Here is a 16263-nt window from a genome sequence, read left to right on the forward strand (position 1 = left end):
GCAGGAGGTCTCTGTCCCCTGCGTCCACTGTATCAAGCATCAATCACCTTTCTGTATTTCTGTCCCTGTCTATAAGCTCTAGTCAGGCAAAACCTTCATTTTGTGTGGAGAAAATAGGACTACTTCACTGAATATTTTAGTTTCTACAAGCTTTTTAATGTTTGCATGAGCAAGTCTTATGGCAGTTAAGGAGAGCAATTATTTGTATTGCTCCCAGAAAAGAAATGCAAGAGAAAACAAAACAAAATGAAATTTCTGTGTTTAAACTTTGGTATAAACAGAATTTGTTTCAGTATTTCAGCTATTTTCTTCTTAGCATATGCCCTGAAGTTATAGGCTGGACTCTCTAGTCTTTCACAGTGGTACAGCAGCTCATTTACAGGTACTCAATTATTTCATTAAGAAATGTCTTTAAGGCAGCCAAACTTATTAACTTGAAATACACAGAGTTTCTTTTGGGGCTCAATCTCCATTAAAGCTGCTCTCATGTTCTACCTTTATGCATATACATGTTCCCAGTGAAGTTCAGGAGCCTTATTTTAATCCTGTGCTCAGTGGAGTTTGCTTCGCGTTTTTCATTGTTACTAAGCTCAAACTCTCCTTCTTTGGGTATTGTATTCCCGTAACTGGCAATAACATTTAATTTTCAAAATTCATTTATAATACATATACTAGGCTTGACAGAGCAGAAGTGAAGAAGATTGTGGAAGAGCTTATTAACTCTGTCAATTCTGTGTATTTAGTGTTCATCTCAAGCAACTTTAGGAAGAAAAAGTTAATTCAGTTCAGATGAAAAATGGGACAGCCTGGACATAGCGAGTTCTGTTGATCATTATGAACATATTTTGGTTACCCCTCTTCTTATTGACACGATCTATGCAGCTTGAAATACAGTACTAGCTCACTACATATTTATTAATATTCACATAGCATTACTTTTACAGATGGCTTATCAAATGCATAATTAAAATTTATTTCATCATCTAAATTGTAACTCTTTTTCACAAGCGCTCATGATATGAAGTACCTGTAAAATATGCACTTTATTTTTATGAATGAACGTTGAATAGTTTTCACTCTGTAGTGTCATCACCATTTAATGTATAGGTTCTTTTGTAGCATTACATTATACTTTGATATAGTCCAGAAAACAGAATTTTCTGTGATAATTCTCATGAGAAGTTTTAGGCATCCTGTACCTTTCTAGTGCATGTTGCAAGCAACAAGCTTACACACTGTGCTAGCACGGACTCTCTCAAGCTTTTGCTGTGTTGTTATTTTGCTGCTTTATTTGCAAAGGGGTCTGAAGAAACATCGTGTGTGTTTCTCCATCGCACTAAAGAAAAAAAAAGAAATAAATGTCCAACACAGCTGAACTACACCAGCCCAAAGGCCTTCGCAGAACTGGAGCTGGCTTCCGTCAGGCCATCTCCAAGAAGAGTAGAGCAAGCTCATTTGCCTGTGGTTTACCCATTGGGAATATCCAATTCTCCCCTGTTCTGGGAAGCAGCGGGAAAGGTGGCGTCTCGGAGCCCGGCTGCGCGCTCGATGCTGCTCTAGCCGCAGCAGCGGCAGCCGTACTGATCAAAGACGCTCCATCCGCAGTGAGGCAGTTTCCTCCTCAACATCGTCTGCCCATTACCCCCGTGCTAGCGTTCGAGCCCGCGTGTGTCTCGTTAGCAGAATAGGTTGCCCGCTGAGATTAATGAGAGGTTATGATAATGCCACTGCAACCTCTGCTTTCCCCGTGCAGCAAGAGTTGAAATCAAATTTAGAGCTATTCTCACTAGGTGCAACTTTATCGACTTCAGCGGTTTGTATCTGCTGACGCTCATTTTCAATTTGGCCCCCTTTCCTTTTAAACAGCTGGTTTAATGGGAGGCGAGAGTGAATGTGAATCACTTTTATTAGCTTTCATGATTCCTTGCAGCTATCAAACAGTACGGACAATAAGCTGTTTTTCAATGGATGGCGTTTTACGGTGTGTTACCATGGGCACGGGATAACAGGCCGGGGGAACAGCCTTCAAGTTAATATAACGGCAGCAATAAGCCTGTGTCTATTTTCTATAGTTGCACTACAAAGGCTGTAAGAATTATGGAAATGGCGGGTTCAGCGTCAAACAGGGAACATGCTGCGAGTGTTTCGCCCGAGGGGTTGCTCGGGGAATGAATGATCGCTTGCATATGTCCATGCTGCAAACAGGGGGAGCTACTGAAGCTCGCACGCCTATACCTGAGCTAGCTTCAACGCAGTCGCTCGAATGCCAACAGCGGTACGAGCACGGCGGAGCGATTTAACGCACAGCTTCTTCTGCACCTACTACAAATACTTGTTCAGTGTCCCAGTGAAGGTAAAAAACCTACTGTTAGTGAATGTGATTACTAATGTGCTTGGAGTTTATACTTGTGTAAACAAGAGATGCCCAGAAATCCTTCCTACTGAAGTCTTACTCAACGAGCAACCCCATCGACTTCAGTGGGATTAGGAATGGGGGAATCCTACACTTTGAGGAAAGGCTGTAAGACTTGTAGCCTAAAAATGTATCTTAACTTTACAATTGATTTATTAATGGTTATATCATGTAGAACACTTTAATCATGCTGGCATTAAACAAAATATCCAAAGTATCTTTAAGTACTTGACTAAGCGTTTGAGCCAAATGGATTATCTTCTTATTTTATTTTATTTTATTTTATTTTTCCCTGGCCTGGAAGAGAACATGTAGCTGCTTTAACTCTTTCCCACCCCGGTAGAAGGGCCCTCACAATTAGCTGACGCGGAGAGATGCTTGTGCTCCTCCGGTCCTCCAAAAAGCAATGAGCTGCGCCAGGTGCTGGATCATTTCAGAGCGGAGTGGGAAGCGTTTGCTGCCTTCGTCAGGCAAACGTAGCCAGGTGTCTCGTATCGTTTCTAAAGGCCACGGCACCCAACATTTATACCTACGTTCATTTTGTAGTCGCAGCCCAACGAGTGCCGGGTTAGTAGCAGCTCTGGGCCGCGGTGCAGTCCCCGGAGGGACTAGGGCATCACGATAACGCACGTTCGCCTCGTGCACGCAGGGTAGTGTTTTGCTCAGAAGGTACGACTGGGAGTTTAACTGATACTTTCCAGCCCAGTCCTATTAAAAGAAGAGCAGATTTTACTGTTAAGTGCTGGTTAAATCTTCTCAAACCCTCAAACAATTTGGCTTAATGCCGGTTTCTTCATACCAGGCTATTAGTTTCATATGAGTCACTGCTAAGTAGACACCAGAGAGGACCATGAGGTTGAAGACTCAAAATCCTTAACCTGAGGAGCAGCTCTAGCTATTGCAACAAAGAAAATGAATCTGTTCTGGAAACTTTCCTTGGAAAAGTTAGCAAGGGAAAGGATGAAAAAAAATATATCTTTAATACCCCTAATAAAATTTTTAATAGCAAAAATATCCCCAGAAGCTCTAATTATTGTATGCTCTTTGCACCCAGAGACTGAGACCTGTGTACATCTGGGAGGTTCTCACTGAACGAAGAGGTAGTTTGCATCTGCTGCCCGCATCGCCACCGGTTGGAGCCACGTATGTACGATTCAAGGTAACAAATTTACTCTTAGATTTTTTTAAATTAGACGGTTATTCAGAACACTTTCCCGAGTGTTCAGCTAATCACTGGCCATCTACTAAAATGATCTGCTGGACTCTCTGGCCAAAATCTTTACATCGTGCCGAAGCAGTTAACGTTCAAATGTGCTCTTTGAAATGAGGCTTTCTGTTACTAGAAAGTGCAAAAGCAAAGACTGGATGGCAGAGGCACTTTCCTTCCCCGTCCGTTAGCCGAGGTCTACGAGTTGGCCCGTTTAGAGCCAGCGGGCAGGGGAATGCCAGTCCCGCAGAAGCGAGCTGTGGCACTGACACACCATCGCTAAACAAATACATATATTGTTTTTGTTGTCACTACCAGTAGGTGCACTTGATACCTAATACTGCATAACAAGTTACTTTACTGGTTTTTTAAGTGTAGACTGTTCTTCAGAATATTCCTTAATATTGCTAGCCATCTAATCTATTGAACTGATGGACCCTCCGTGCAAATATTATAGTGCCACGATTAATATTTCGTTTTAAAATATCCTTATGTCTTTACCCCCTCACATTCATGGGAAAGACAATCTCTAGTCTATCCGCTGAAAAAAATCTATCAGCTGAAAAGCGTGAATGGTGTCATTTATAATAACCGAGCTCGGAAAACTACCGCGTTTAGAAGTGACAACACAGACAGGGGTATCGCTGGCCTGTGGAAAAGTGGGGGATTGGAAGCATTTGTGATTATTTGCTTTATACACTAAGCTTCCTTGTACCCTAGTCATTGCTCACAACACAAGCCCACACTCCTGTGGCACTTGGGAATTAGAAAAAAAATAAATAATATTGGTCCTGCTTAAAAGCATTGATCTGTTTATTAGAATTTGATTTTTGCAAGAAAATAGTTACCAGTTTCTGCAAATCAGTAGTAATTAAATCTTCCTCATTTACTTGCTCCTTAAATGCAACAAAAAAACCTTAGATCCTGATTCTGTGATCTTTGAGCCTTACTCAAACCGAAGCGAATAGAAAGATTCATACAATTAACTACCACCCTGTTTGAGCAAGGTTGTGGAATCAGATCCTTCGAAATACTTTTCTTAAGAAGTTGTTTATGGAAAATTTGTTATAGCTGCTAGATTATGAACTTATTTCTGTGATCTGTGAGCGCTAACTAAGCACAAGGACAAAAAACAAAGTACCCCTGAGTCACAGCCCAAGGAAACTGCTTTGCAAGTTATACTGAAGATAAACATTATTTCTCCTGCTGATCCTTGGAGAAACCTGTACGATCCAGCTGGCTTACTTTTTACTGGCAGAAATTGGAGCAGGACCTTTGCAGCTAGGCTTTCTTGCACCTTCACAGGCTAAATAAAGCTCAGGATGTTCCTTCCAGATTCCTATTTGGTGATAACAGAGGCGTGTTTAAATGTCTTAAACTATAAATTATCACAGTATGCAGTATTACAAATGATATCGGTTTCAGGAAACGAAGCAACAAGCTGCTGCTTCTTTTTTGGTCTTGTTGTGCTCTCCTCCAGACAGGCTCCTGAGGCTGAAGAGTCCCAAAGGACTCTCGTTTGTGAACGTTTTGGCACTGTTTTTGAGAATTCCTGCTGTACATAAGGGCTTGATGAAGCTGAGTCTTAAAGTACTGGCTGTAAATCACACAACGTTTGAGAACCTGAGACCCAGGATGTTCTGCCTTAGCTTGTGGGCACTTTTGTACTGGTTCAGGAGGTCAGTGCGTTGAATCCTGGGCTCCTGGAGTGGGGCCTGCTCTGCACTCAGAAGTCAGCAGGGTCAGCAGGACCCAAGCTACGGAGCCCTGCAACCCACCCCAAGGTCCATCGGACCTTCTGTGCCCACGCTCGTGCTCCCGCACGCAGCTCTCCCGCGATGTGTGTGCATGTCCCAGCGAAGCCTGGGGCCGTTCCTGGACCCACCACCCAAACAAGCACGTGGTGAGAAATGGTTATCAGACATGGAGCAGCATTCCCGCTAGTCTGTCCGGGAGCTGCTAGTGCCAGAAGCTTGAAAACGAGTGAAAATGGCCTTTCCTGAGCAACTGTAAACTTAAACCTGAACAGAGCTTACTCCTCCCTTGGTTTAAACCAAGCTCTAGTTAGGAATGGAGATCTATCTCGAGTTAAATAGTCACAGTGCTGTCTCAGTGTCCGCTGGGTCCCTCTAAGCGGGCACTATCATACCTGTGTCTCCTGACCTCTCTGCTGGTCTGTACTCTAGTCCAAAAATGCTCTCCCTCAGAGACCCCCTCAGTGTCTCACTCAGCACCTCCCAAGTCCCTGCACAGTTTTAAGGAGGAGCCGGAAAGCAAGCTGCATCTCAGAGTGGTCTCATCAGACAGCACGATTTCTGGCCAAAGGAGAGGAAGGAAACGCTGCAAATGAAGTGGGCCTATGCCACAGAGAGGGATGACTGACATGAGGGGGAGAGAGAAAAAAAACACAACCCCCAAGCCAGAGAATAACCTGCAACCTAATAGTAAGAGTTTCTTCAGGAAAAGGAAAAAAATCAAGTTAAAATTGACTCCAGGAAAATGGCTGAAATTTTGGCATTAAAATGGAGATAATTTCAAACCATCAAAAGTATGGTTTATCCTATCTTTTTTTTTTTTTTTTTTTTTTTTTTTTTTTTTTTTAAAGACATACTTATCACTCACTCTGTAGCTTACAGGCACACTACTGAATATGACAAGCACCTAACACACCATCCTGCAACATACAGTTGTGGTCATTTATGTGGCTTAGGGTATGTATAGGAACAAAGCAAGCAAGAATTTTTCAGCAGGGTTTTATTCCTTCCTCTTAACATATATGCATCTGACTTGTTATTTTAGATGCTTTTTGGAAGACCAGTCCAGAACTTTTTAAGATGAATCAGTTTGTTTGGTTTTGATCCAAATCCAGCCAAACTAAATAGAAAGATTTATGGATTTGGATGATGTCCTAGATAGAGAAGCACCTGTAGCTGTTTATAAAAGAAATTTCTCTACTCCTAGGCTGAATTTACAATGATTATATAACACATTTTCCTGGACCCCAGGTTCTTCTGTGAATAGTTGTGTTTCTTAAAAATAGATATAATGGAGGTAACACTGTGGCTTAGAATGGAAAACGTTCCATTCTAAAGAAAATTTTTTGCAATATCTTTTTTTGGGAAAAAAAAAAGTGTCTGCAAAGTAGTTTGCAAGACCCTTACGCCCTTTCACACGATATCAATTTCAGCTTTCAAGGACCACGTTTCAAAGCTGCTATTTTTTTACGCTCTTGGCTGCAGCAAGAAATCAGAAGAAACTATAGTTTTTAGTCTCACTTGTAGGGGTTGAGAAGGGCTATTTGGAAATGGAAGAAGGTGCTGAACCCTACTGAGACTTTGAAGGAAGAAATCATTTCCGTAAAAGCTAAGTAAAAGAATAAGTAGCCAGAAAGGGAAGTGACACCTGGCCTTTTACTCCTCCTCTGAAACTGGCTGATCTCCTGTACAACCTCCCTCCTCCCTCCCATGACCTCTAAAAGCAGAAAACTCGCACACTATTTTAGCTTTTATTGCTCCCTGGGACAAATCTAAAGAGTATCTGAAGTATTGCTTCAGAACTATTAATACTATATTTTAAATTCCCGTCAACTTTGGTAAAAATTATCAGTCTTGTTGGTTGTGAGAAAGAATAAATACTCCACTCATATGTATGTGATTGCTGTTTCCATCTCTTGCTTTCTCTGCCATTGCTTTCTATAGCCCTGCTCCAAAAAAAATCGCCTAAATTCATTGTGTCCTGATGGACTTGATTATAGTAACATTTTTCTTCATATTTCCCGCCAATGCTGTTGTCAAATCTCTGCTTGTGGTAGGAAGAGTACGAGCCACAAATTTCTACAGCCGTGTAGTCTAGGCCTAACGGACAGCCCCGTGTGGGTAACTATTAGGTGACCTTCTGGTGTGTATATATGTGTTATTGCTTCACCAGAAACTGAGCCACCTATATTACACTACTTCATTAATTCAGATAAAAATCACAGTATTTGACCAGCAGCTCTGGTAGAGAAAGGATGTCTCTGCGACAAGTTTGAGGCAACACTCCTTAGAACATGTTTTGTATGAAATTAGGTGTTTGTCTTACGTTCCCTAAAGGAAAGGCAGAGAAAACAGATGGAAGCAGCCAGGGATGTCTGGGAAAGATGATGGCAGCTTTTAATTTTACATCTGCACTGGCATACGATTGTGTAAGATAATTAACTGTAAGCATGAAATGACTGATTTCCTCTTATGCAGCTTCTAGATTTGTGGGGACAGAATCTCACAAACCCTGTGACTAAGTTGCTAACTACATTTACCCACAGCTGACTTCTCTTGCAGCTGATTGAAAAAAAATTAAACATCCTATTGAGCTACCTTTGAAAATGTGATGTTAGGTAACCTCTGCTGTTCCTCATTTCCTCCTTTTTTCCCCTTTGCCATTTCCCTGAAACTAGCCAATCTCTCATGTTGGGAAGTAAATTAAAGTGTGTACTGAAAGGTTTCCATTCCTCCCGCAAAATTTCTCAGCAAGGCTTCAGATCAGTATGCCAGAATCACCTGGAAAAATGACCCCATTTTTTTGCAGACCTTTGAAACTCCAATTTCTGCCTTTTGAAGACAAAACAAGGAGTGAGCTGCAGAAAAGCAGCACTGTGCCTACTGAAGAAGAGCGCTCCTAGAAAGAGGATTACACGTGAGCACTAATTAGACCTTCCAGGGCTTTCTGCAACCATGCGTTTACATGCTGGCAAATGTTATGATTTAGTGAGCGCAATTCCTAATCCTGGATTACCTCTGAAGTGTATTGCGCTTATATGAGCCCACCCCACACATAACTTGTACGACGTTCATTCATACATTTTCTTCGTTTCACTGTTCTCAGCTCCTTTCACCCCAAAACTGCTAGCACGTCTCTCAGACATTTTCTTCTCATATCTTTCCATCTGCTTTTGTTTGTCCTTTCTTCTTTCTGTCTTTTCTCGTTCATCTAGTTCCTGGGCATTTCCCTCCCTTGTTTCTTCTTCACTCACACACTTTCCATCACACATTAAGTAATCCAGGCCTCGTGTTTCCACCCTCAAACCTGAGGTAGAAATCAGGCGATGCACGCACGGGCATTTTTGTGCCTTTCTGCCTACGTGTCTTCAAACACAGCAAGTTTCCCTTATTTGGTGGATCCTTACTGCTGGTTTTGATCAGGCAGGCTTTGACAGTATTTTTGAAGTATTTGCTGGCTTTTCTACCTGTGGTTGTCACTGCGGTCACAGAACACAGGCCAGAACTGGAGAACTGTCCTTGCAATGTAGCTCTGACTCGGGGAGCTGTCGGTGATCGTTTTAGGAACAGTGACGCAGCGAGACAAAGGGATTCAGGTGCTTCAGTCCCAGTGCAGTAATCTTAAAAAATCTGGATCAAAATAGCTTTCTATAGGAAGCACAAAAGCATACAGCAGATCTAAATCTTTTTTTTTTAATTGAAGTCTGCTGATTTTAATCACAGTGCTTTTTCTTCTCCCCTCATCAGGAAGAGGCTTTTTGCCTGCTGCTCTATTCCTGACAATCACATCCGATCTTAACCTTTTCCATAATGTGTCACCAGTATTATGTTCAAGGCCAACCTTAACATTATAGTTACAGTTTTTAGTTTGATGTCTCGTTCAATTATTCCTACAATATTTGGACATTTCCTTAATAGAAGCTCTCATCTGATCTTTAAAATATGCGATTTGACTCATCTTTTGTAGAGAACAAAACCTGTACAGACTGAATTGGGTTTGCTGCACATATGGAAAGTAACAAGACATTTTCTTGTGTTTTTGCAACAGTGGCAATGATTTTTAGCCAATCTAAGCATTTTGTATCCTAGGCGTATTTCAGAAAAATGACTGAATTAAATATTCCTGGTTTCAGTTTTGAAATTCTGTGGCAGCTTGTCAGCTTGCAAGCCAGAAGCCGAGATGACTGCCAAATGTGAGTCTCTAGTTACTGATTTTCCATGATGTACTATTTCCAAATGTATTAGATAGGTAGCTAAAAAGAGATTTCCATTACTGTTTCTTAGTGTAATAATATGTACAGACACTGAAAACATGATAAGTCGCTTTTAAGAATCCAGAGTTAAGTGAAGATGGAGAAATAGGTATAGAAAACAACGTTTCCTAAATCGTGGCTATTTTTTGTTCGTGAACAAAAGGACCTGTGAGGATGAGCACCAGGTCTCAGGGCTGCGGCCCCTGCCTGCGTCTGCCAACCTCAGAAGCAGGGACCCCCACAGTACATTTCTTACCACAAAGTGCCTCAGTGGCACGTAGACCTTCCCGGTTTCTGAAGTATTAGCGAGTTAAAAAGGAAGTTGGAGTTTTTTCACTTTTGCTTTTTTTAGTATGCTTTTTCCTTTTCATACGTACAAGATATGGGTCCCCAGTTCAGCCTGTTCTCTGGACGCTATATAAGCCTGCTGGTTTTGTTCTTGCTGCTCTTAGCCTACTCTCTATAAACATGTGGTGATAAGTTGGTAACAAAAGCACTGAGGTTTATTATATGTGTACTGGTGGAACATCAGGGAAAGGCAATAATAACCAGCCAAAGTGCTTCCGAGCTTTAGTGGGACCATCAAAGCCTCTCGAATTCCCCTAAAACATAGGAGGAAATATTTCAAAGGCTTTGCTTTATAGAAAAAGCTGCAAAGATTTGTTTCATCAGTTGTAAAACTGGCAGTGAGACAAGTTTTGCCAGTTTCCTTTTATAGGAAACATTTTTCACAAAGCCTTAAAAATATTATCTTTGTATGTTCCACTGTGTTCTTATCTGAGTTTTCATCTCATCTGATTTGTCTGTCTCCTTGTCACTTTATTTCACTCATGTCTAAAAAATAGTTACCAAACCTTATGAATAAAGTAATGCAAAAGGCATAACCTAGCAACTACTGATTTGGGATGCCATATATTTTTTCATGATAAATAAAACGCCATCTTACTAGAGTTAGCAGAGCATTCTGCTGTTTGTGATTGATAGTACCTGTTAGTGTCACTTGCTTAGTTTCAAAAGCTTTCTGAAGAACATCAAAAGTGAAGCAGAGAAATGAGTTCTTAAAGTATTTTAAAAGAGAAATCTCTCACCATGGACCTTATTTAAAGTAAGACATACAGACAGGCATTCAGGAGAAAGCCAACGAACACTAACTCAATACTGTTAAAATGAACTTAATCTGTATTCACACATAAGCTAACTGAGCCTCATCTCCGCTCTTCCATATGATATTGATATCACACTTTGGTTTCCTGCTGAATACAGTTTGGCTGATTCTATTTGCCTGTCCAATTTTGATGTTTCTGGAATCTGCTCAAACGATTTTTAGGCTACCATTGAATTGATGTTCAAGGGACAATAGTGTCAAACACGAGAATCAGCTGGTTCGGGGTAAAAAGAAGACTTTTAAATCAAAATTAAATCACTATGATTAATTTTTGGAGTCTGCTCTTCCTTGTAACCCAAATATCTTATTATACTTGATCTGTGCTGGAAGCACCAGTAACAACCCTCTTTCTTCCCTCGCTAACAGCACAGAGATTTTTGAGGGAGTGATGACAATGTTCTTTAAGGCTCAAATATATGCAAAGGAGACATCTTGAGAAATTATGCTAATAACGCTAGAAAAGGCTGGGTTTCTTGGTCAGCCTTACTTGATACCAAGAGTTTAATCCTTAAAAGCTGCAGTGCTAATGAAGCAGCAGCAGTATTCAGGTGATGGGAAGGAACCGCCACGACGCGTGCGAGTCTTTGCCGTCCGCACCCTAGAGCTTAGTGGCAGGTTAGTAGAAGTTGCCTTTCCCTGCACGTTAGCAGACATCGGAGCAAGGCCGATGGCACGTTCGCCAGCCAGGACCGCTCCTGGGTATCCGCACACTCTCCCTCAATACACTGCATCCGATTTAAAACCATAAGGACACTGGAAGATACAACAGTTGAGCTGTGGGCAGACTTCAGATAACACAACATCAGAGACCCTGTGAAGTGCCCGATTTTGGAAGGCAAAAGCACTTCAGCCACACTATGAGAAGTTGTAACAGGCTGCACTTGCCTAAGGTATAAAAGACTGACTATCGCCGCTAGCGATGCTCTTCTACACACTGCGTAAATCACAGCACAGCATCTTGCTCCACAGGTAGCGCGCTCTCGCAGAGTCTAACCTGGTTTCCCTTGCCAGGATATAATTGTACAATGGAGGATTGGGGCTAACGTACAGCAACTCCCACATCTCAAGTGCCTAAAAAAATTTAAAATGACATTAGGACTAGATAAGGATACTCTAAATGATGTTCTTTGTTCAGAACAGAAGTAGAATAACTGAAATAGTTTGCTAAATTATAATAATAAATAATAATTTGCGCCATTCATTACTTAGATCTGCTCTTGAGGTAGAGCATACGCACAGTTCTGAAGGGAATTGTTGCTGAAGGTGTGTAAAGGGCAGATGAGTTGCCCATACTGCCAGGTGAGCACCTACGCTCTGTTTACCAGGATCAAGCTCAGCATTAATTAGTAATAATCCAACAGACTGGTCCTAAACATCACAACTAGAAGTCTTATGGGCCTGCCAGCCTGTCCTTTTCTCAAGTTATTTCACATCAGCTGCTTGAGCAGACAGGCCGCAAGAGGAATTTCACTCTTTCCACCTCAGACTGCGTGCAGTGAAGTAACAGCATGGATAGGGTTGTGTATCCAGACGCAAGCCCCACCGCAGGTGGTGCCGGGTAGCCCGTTCCTCTGTGCAGGAGCACGGGTAGTTACCACGTCCGCGTCTCCATGCAGCCCCTGTGTCAAGATCTGCTCTGAAACCTGTGCCCCATCTGCGCGTGGGCTAAGCGGCAATTTGCACTGTGGCCCCATTTCCAAAAGAAGTGACCTTCTGAGCAGGACTTCAGCATCCTTCCACATCCATTCATAGCTACCAGGGGTTCCCGAGACACTAAATCCTAGTTTGGGTAAGTGAATCTGCAGGGAATCTCATGAACAAAAGCTGATGGCCTATTGTCAGAGAAGAATAGTGCTGCAGGGTCTACACAGATGTTAGAGACTACGTAAATATATGGCAGATTCCCCCCCCCCCCCCCCCAAAAAAAAAATCACACTATACCCTTGGGTATAGGAAATGAATAAGAGAATAATAGAATAACAGATAGTCTTTACCCTGATAATTTTTCAGGAAAAAAAAGTCTGTTATCATGGCTATTTATGTTTAGCAAGATTACGAAATAAAACTGGTCCTCTAGGGTATTTAAACTTTTGGCTTTCACCATCATCATTCTTAATCCCAGTGCTCACATAGGGAGGAAAACTAGAGAGCATTAGGGTTTGAAGAGTGGGCTTGAAGCCTCCTTGCGAAAAATGCCGAGCCAGGGGCTGCTGCACCAAAGGTGGCACGAAACATGCTGCCCCGTGCAAGGCAGCTGCACCAGTTCACCAGTCTGTCAGGGAGAAAGTCCCAAGAAAAAAACTCATTTATTTCAGCTTGTGTTGACTCTATATCTTTTTCCCTTTTTCTTTTCTGCAGGCCTCTTTTTCCTGCCTTACGCTGTTGTACTTACTTTTACACATTAGAATATTAGGTCAAACGCCCTCACTAAAAAATTGTGCTGTACAATATTTCTGATTTTCATCTTTTTGCCTAATTTTTTGCTCTTGCTTTGCAAACATCAATGGGAAAGCAATTTTTTCCCCAGATGTTTGTCCTTTGATCATGCCAGAGTTTACTATAAACAGATGCCAAACACAAGGAGGGCTTCCCCAGTTCTTTATAAATGTTTACTGTGTGCACAAAAGAGCCAGGAAAAAAAAAAAAGAATCTGCAATTTTTTTTTTGAATTATTAACAATGTCTATTATTTCTCCACTCATTCTACCCTGTGGATAATTTATTACAGAATCTAACAGGGATCTGTGTTCAGTATTATGAGGAAAGCGGCACATAATGGGTTAATACTGATCTGCACTTTTAGTGATACTCAAATTGTGTGATTGTATTATCTCCCATAATAGTCACAGTTTGGATATTTGTGGTAGAAGCGGGGGGGGGGGGGTTATTTCCTATTTGCTGTGGAAACCACTTGAAATTCTATCTGTAGGCTAATCTAATTATAGTGCAAATGATAATCAGACTAGATGACAAGACTGGTGGCTAAAGTCTTTTATAAACTTAAACCTGAATGTACCTTCTGTTGTCTAATTTTAGCCAGACACAGGGACAGTGTACTCTATTTCCTGCAGCAGGTAATTGGGACACAGGAAGAAGTGTGTGTGTGTATATATATATATATGTGTGTGTGTGTGTGTGTGTGTACATATATATATATATATGTACACACACACACACACACACATATATATAGAGCGTATATATATTTATACTATAAGATACTGGAAACAGGTAGCTCACAAAAATGTAAGTAATGTTCTTCAAAACCTAGTTTGAACCTAACTTTCTCTTTTCCTACTAATAAATAGTTTTGCATAGTGGAAATATCTACAAATTTTGGATGGTGTTGCACAAATCCTGATTGCCAGTTCCTGTAGGGCAGGTCTGTAAAACTACAGCGTAATAATAAGGAGCCTTTGCTCAGCCCACTCTCACCACGGGCCTGGTGACACTAGCTTCAGAGCAGTGTTGTCACATCATATCTTCGCAGTGCAGGAACGGTGACCACATTTTAGGTGACCTCATCGCACAGCCTTCGCCTTGGGATTCCTTCACGTGCATTTTTGGCATTGATAAACCAACTGCACAGCCCGTTTCCAAAGCGCACATGGCTGCTGAGTGCTGCTTTCTGCGTCTTTCCCACAGAGCTCATAGAGAGTGAAAAGGGAAGCAAAAGAGCTCTCAGATTAAATTTTGCATTACATTTTTACAAGTACAAAACCTGTATTAAAATGTTATGCATTTGAAGAGTTTAATTATCTCTGTAGTCATTCTCTGAGTTTTAAAATGCTCACCATTTACAATAAACAAAATACATTACAGGCTCTAAGCTATAAAAAGAATAGCACTTGTTAAATTGATTAACGCTTTTATGTATCCAGACAAACAATTACACCTTTTGATTAAAAAAAATCTGTTAAAAGAAGGATGCTTGTAAAAATTAACCGTTAGTTCTACAGAAGGAGGTCTATGAAACGCATCTTACCAATCAATGGTTATCATTTCCTTTGCTCATAAAATAACACTCTTACACACCTGTTGAAGGAATAAGCCAGTTAGAAGAATATTTTGGTGGGGAAAGGGGGATGCAGTGCAGCAGGCTTATTAAATAGGGACTATGACAACCCGCGAAGGGTGGTAACACCTGGAGCTGGTAACGCTAAGACAAGCAGGTGGCAACCGGGTCCGTGAGACACCGCAGGCACATGGGAACTGGACCATCCGCGGCACGTGGCCAAAGCCGAGCTCGTGCTTATGCTGTGCCAGATTCAAATAGTCTTTTCCTTGGGGGGAATATCAGGTTGAAATAGAGAAGATGTATGATACCTGTCATTAGATCTCCTTTTGGACAAATGTGTTTTTTCCTAGCAAGGAAAGTTCCAAAAATGCATTGGTGAGTCAAAGAAGTGTCACAGAAGAGCCCCAGTTTATTGAAACACTTGAAAAAAATGCCCCAGAGTGAAAGACTCAAGAACACAGCCTGCTTTGTTTAACACACTAAAGCTTAAGCATTATTCGACTAGAATCTGGAACTAGCTCCACGGCGAGCACAAATTTAATAATATTAAAGCTTAAGAAATTGTCCAAGATTAACAAATTATAGCAGCTGTAAAACTAGAATAGACAAAATTCAGACCAGAAAGAAAACTTGTCTTTTTAACCGGGAGCATAATAAATCTTCAGAACAACCCACCAACATTTGGGCTGGATTTTCCATTCCTGGAAACGCTCAAGTCCTATGTTTTGTGTTATGTATAAGGTTGTATGGACTAAATGAGTACAATAGTCTCTTCTGATTTTTGATCTATTAATCCACCAAGAAAAAATTACTAGGTCCTGTTTCAAAGCTGACTTCAGTCTCTGCAAACCATAACATAACCTTCGATGGATTTGGTAGCAGGACATTCACAAATCAAAAGAAATTTTGTGGAAGACGGCTCCCCCTTCCTTTGGAGGACTTGAGACTAATTGCACATGACGGTGATAACGACTGTGTTTCTTATAGTGATGTAAAACATTTCAATCTGAATCCTTTGTAGAGAGGGAAGCACACAGATGGAGCCGTGCAGAGCTTTGTGCGCCGCACAGCTAAGGGTTTTCTCACTGCTCTCTTGGGCACTGCCTTAATACACTGGTGCATTCAGCCCATTTCATACATGCAAACGAAATATGCTTATTTGGTCCTTATAGAAGAAGATACACAAGAAGATACACAAGAAGATACACAAGAAGAATATGTCGGGGCATATTTCATTTAAAGATGAGTCAGATGGATAGGAAAAGTGATTTGTTATTGACTTCAGGGAAACCCTGGATTAAACTTGTAGCACACTTGGAAACCTAAGGCTGAAAAGCACAGCCTGCAGTCCCAGTTGCTTCATAGCATGAAGATAATATACCTTCATATTACACATCTGCATGTTCTGAACACATTACATCTTAAAGCCTGTTGGTTTTTCTCTCTTCTAATGT

General features: G+C 41.3%; 1 protein-coding gene across 1 annotated transcript in view; it reads right to left on the bottom strand.

The window, feature by feature from the left end:
* Positions 1-16263, bottom strand: part of BCHE (butyrylcholinesterase) — a 35831-nt gene that overhangs the window by 11404 nt on the left and 8164 nt on the right. The window lies entirely within an intron of this gene.

Source organism: Rhea pennata, chromosome 9 (assembly GCF_028389875.1).
Source record: "Rhea pennata isolate bPtePen1 chromosome 9, bPtePen1.pri, whole genome shotgun sequence".
Taxonomy (NCBI): Eukaryota; Metazoa; Chordata; class Aves; order Rheiformes; family Rheidae; genus Rhea; species Rhea pennata.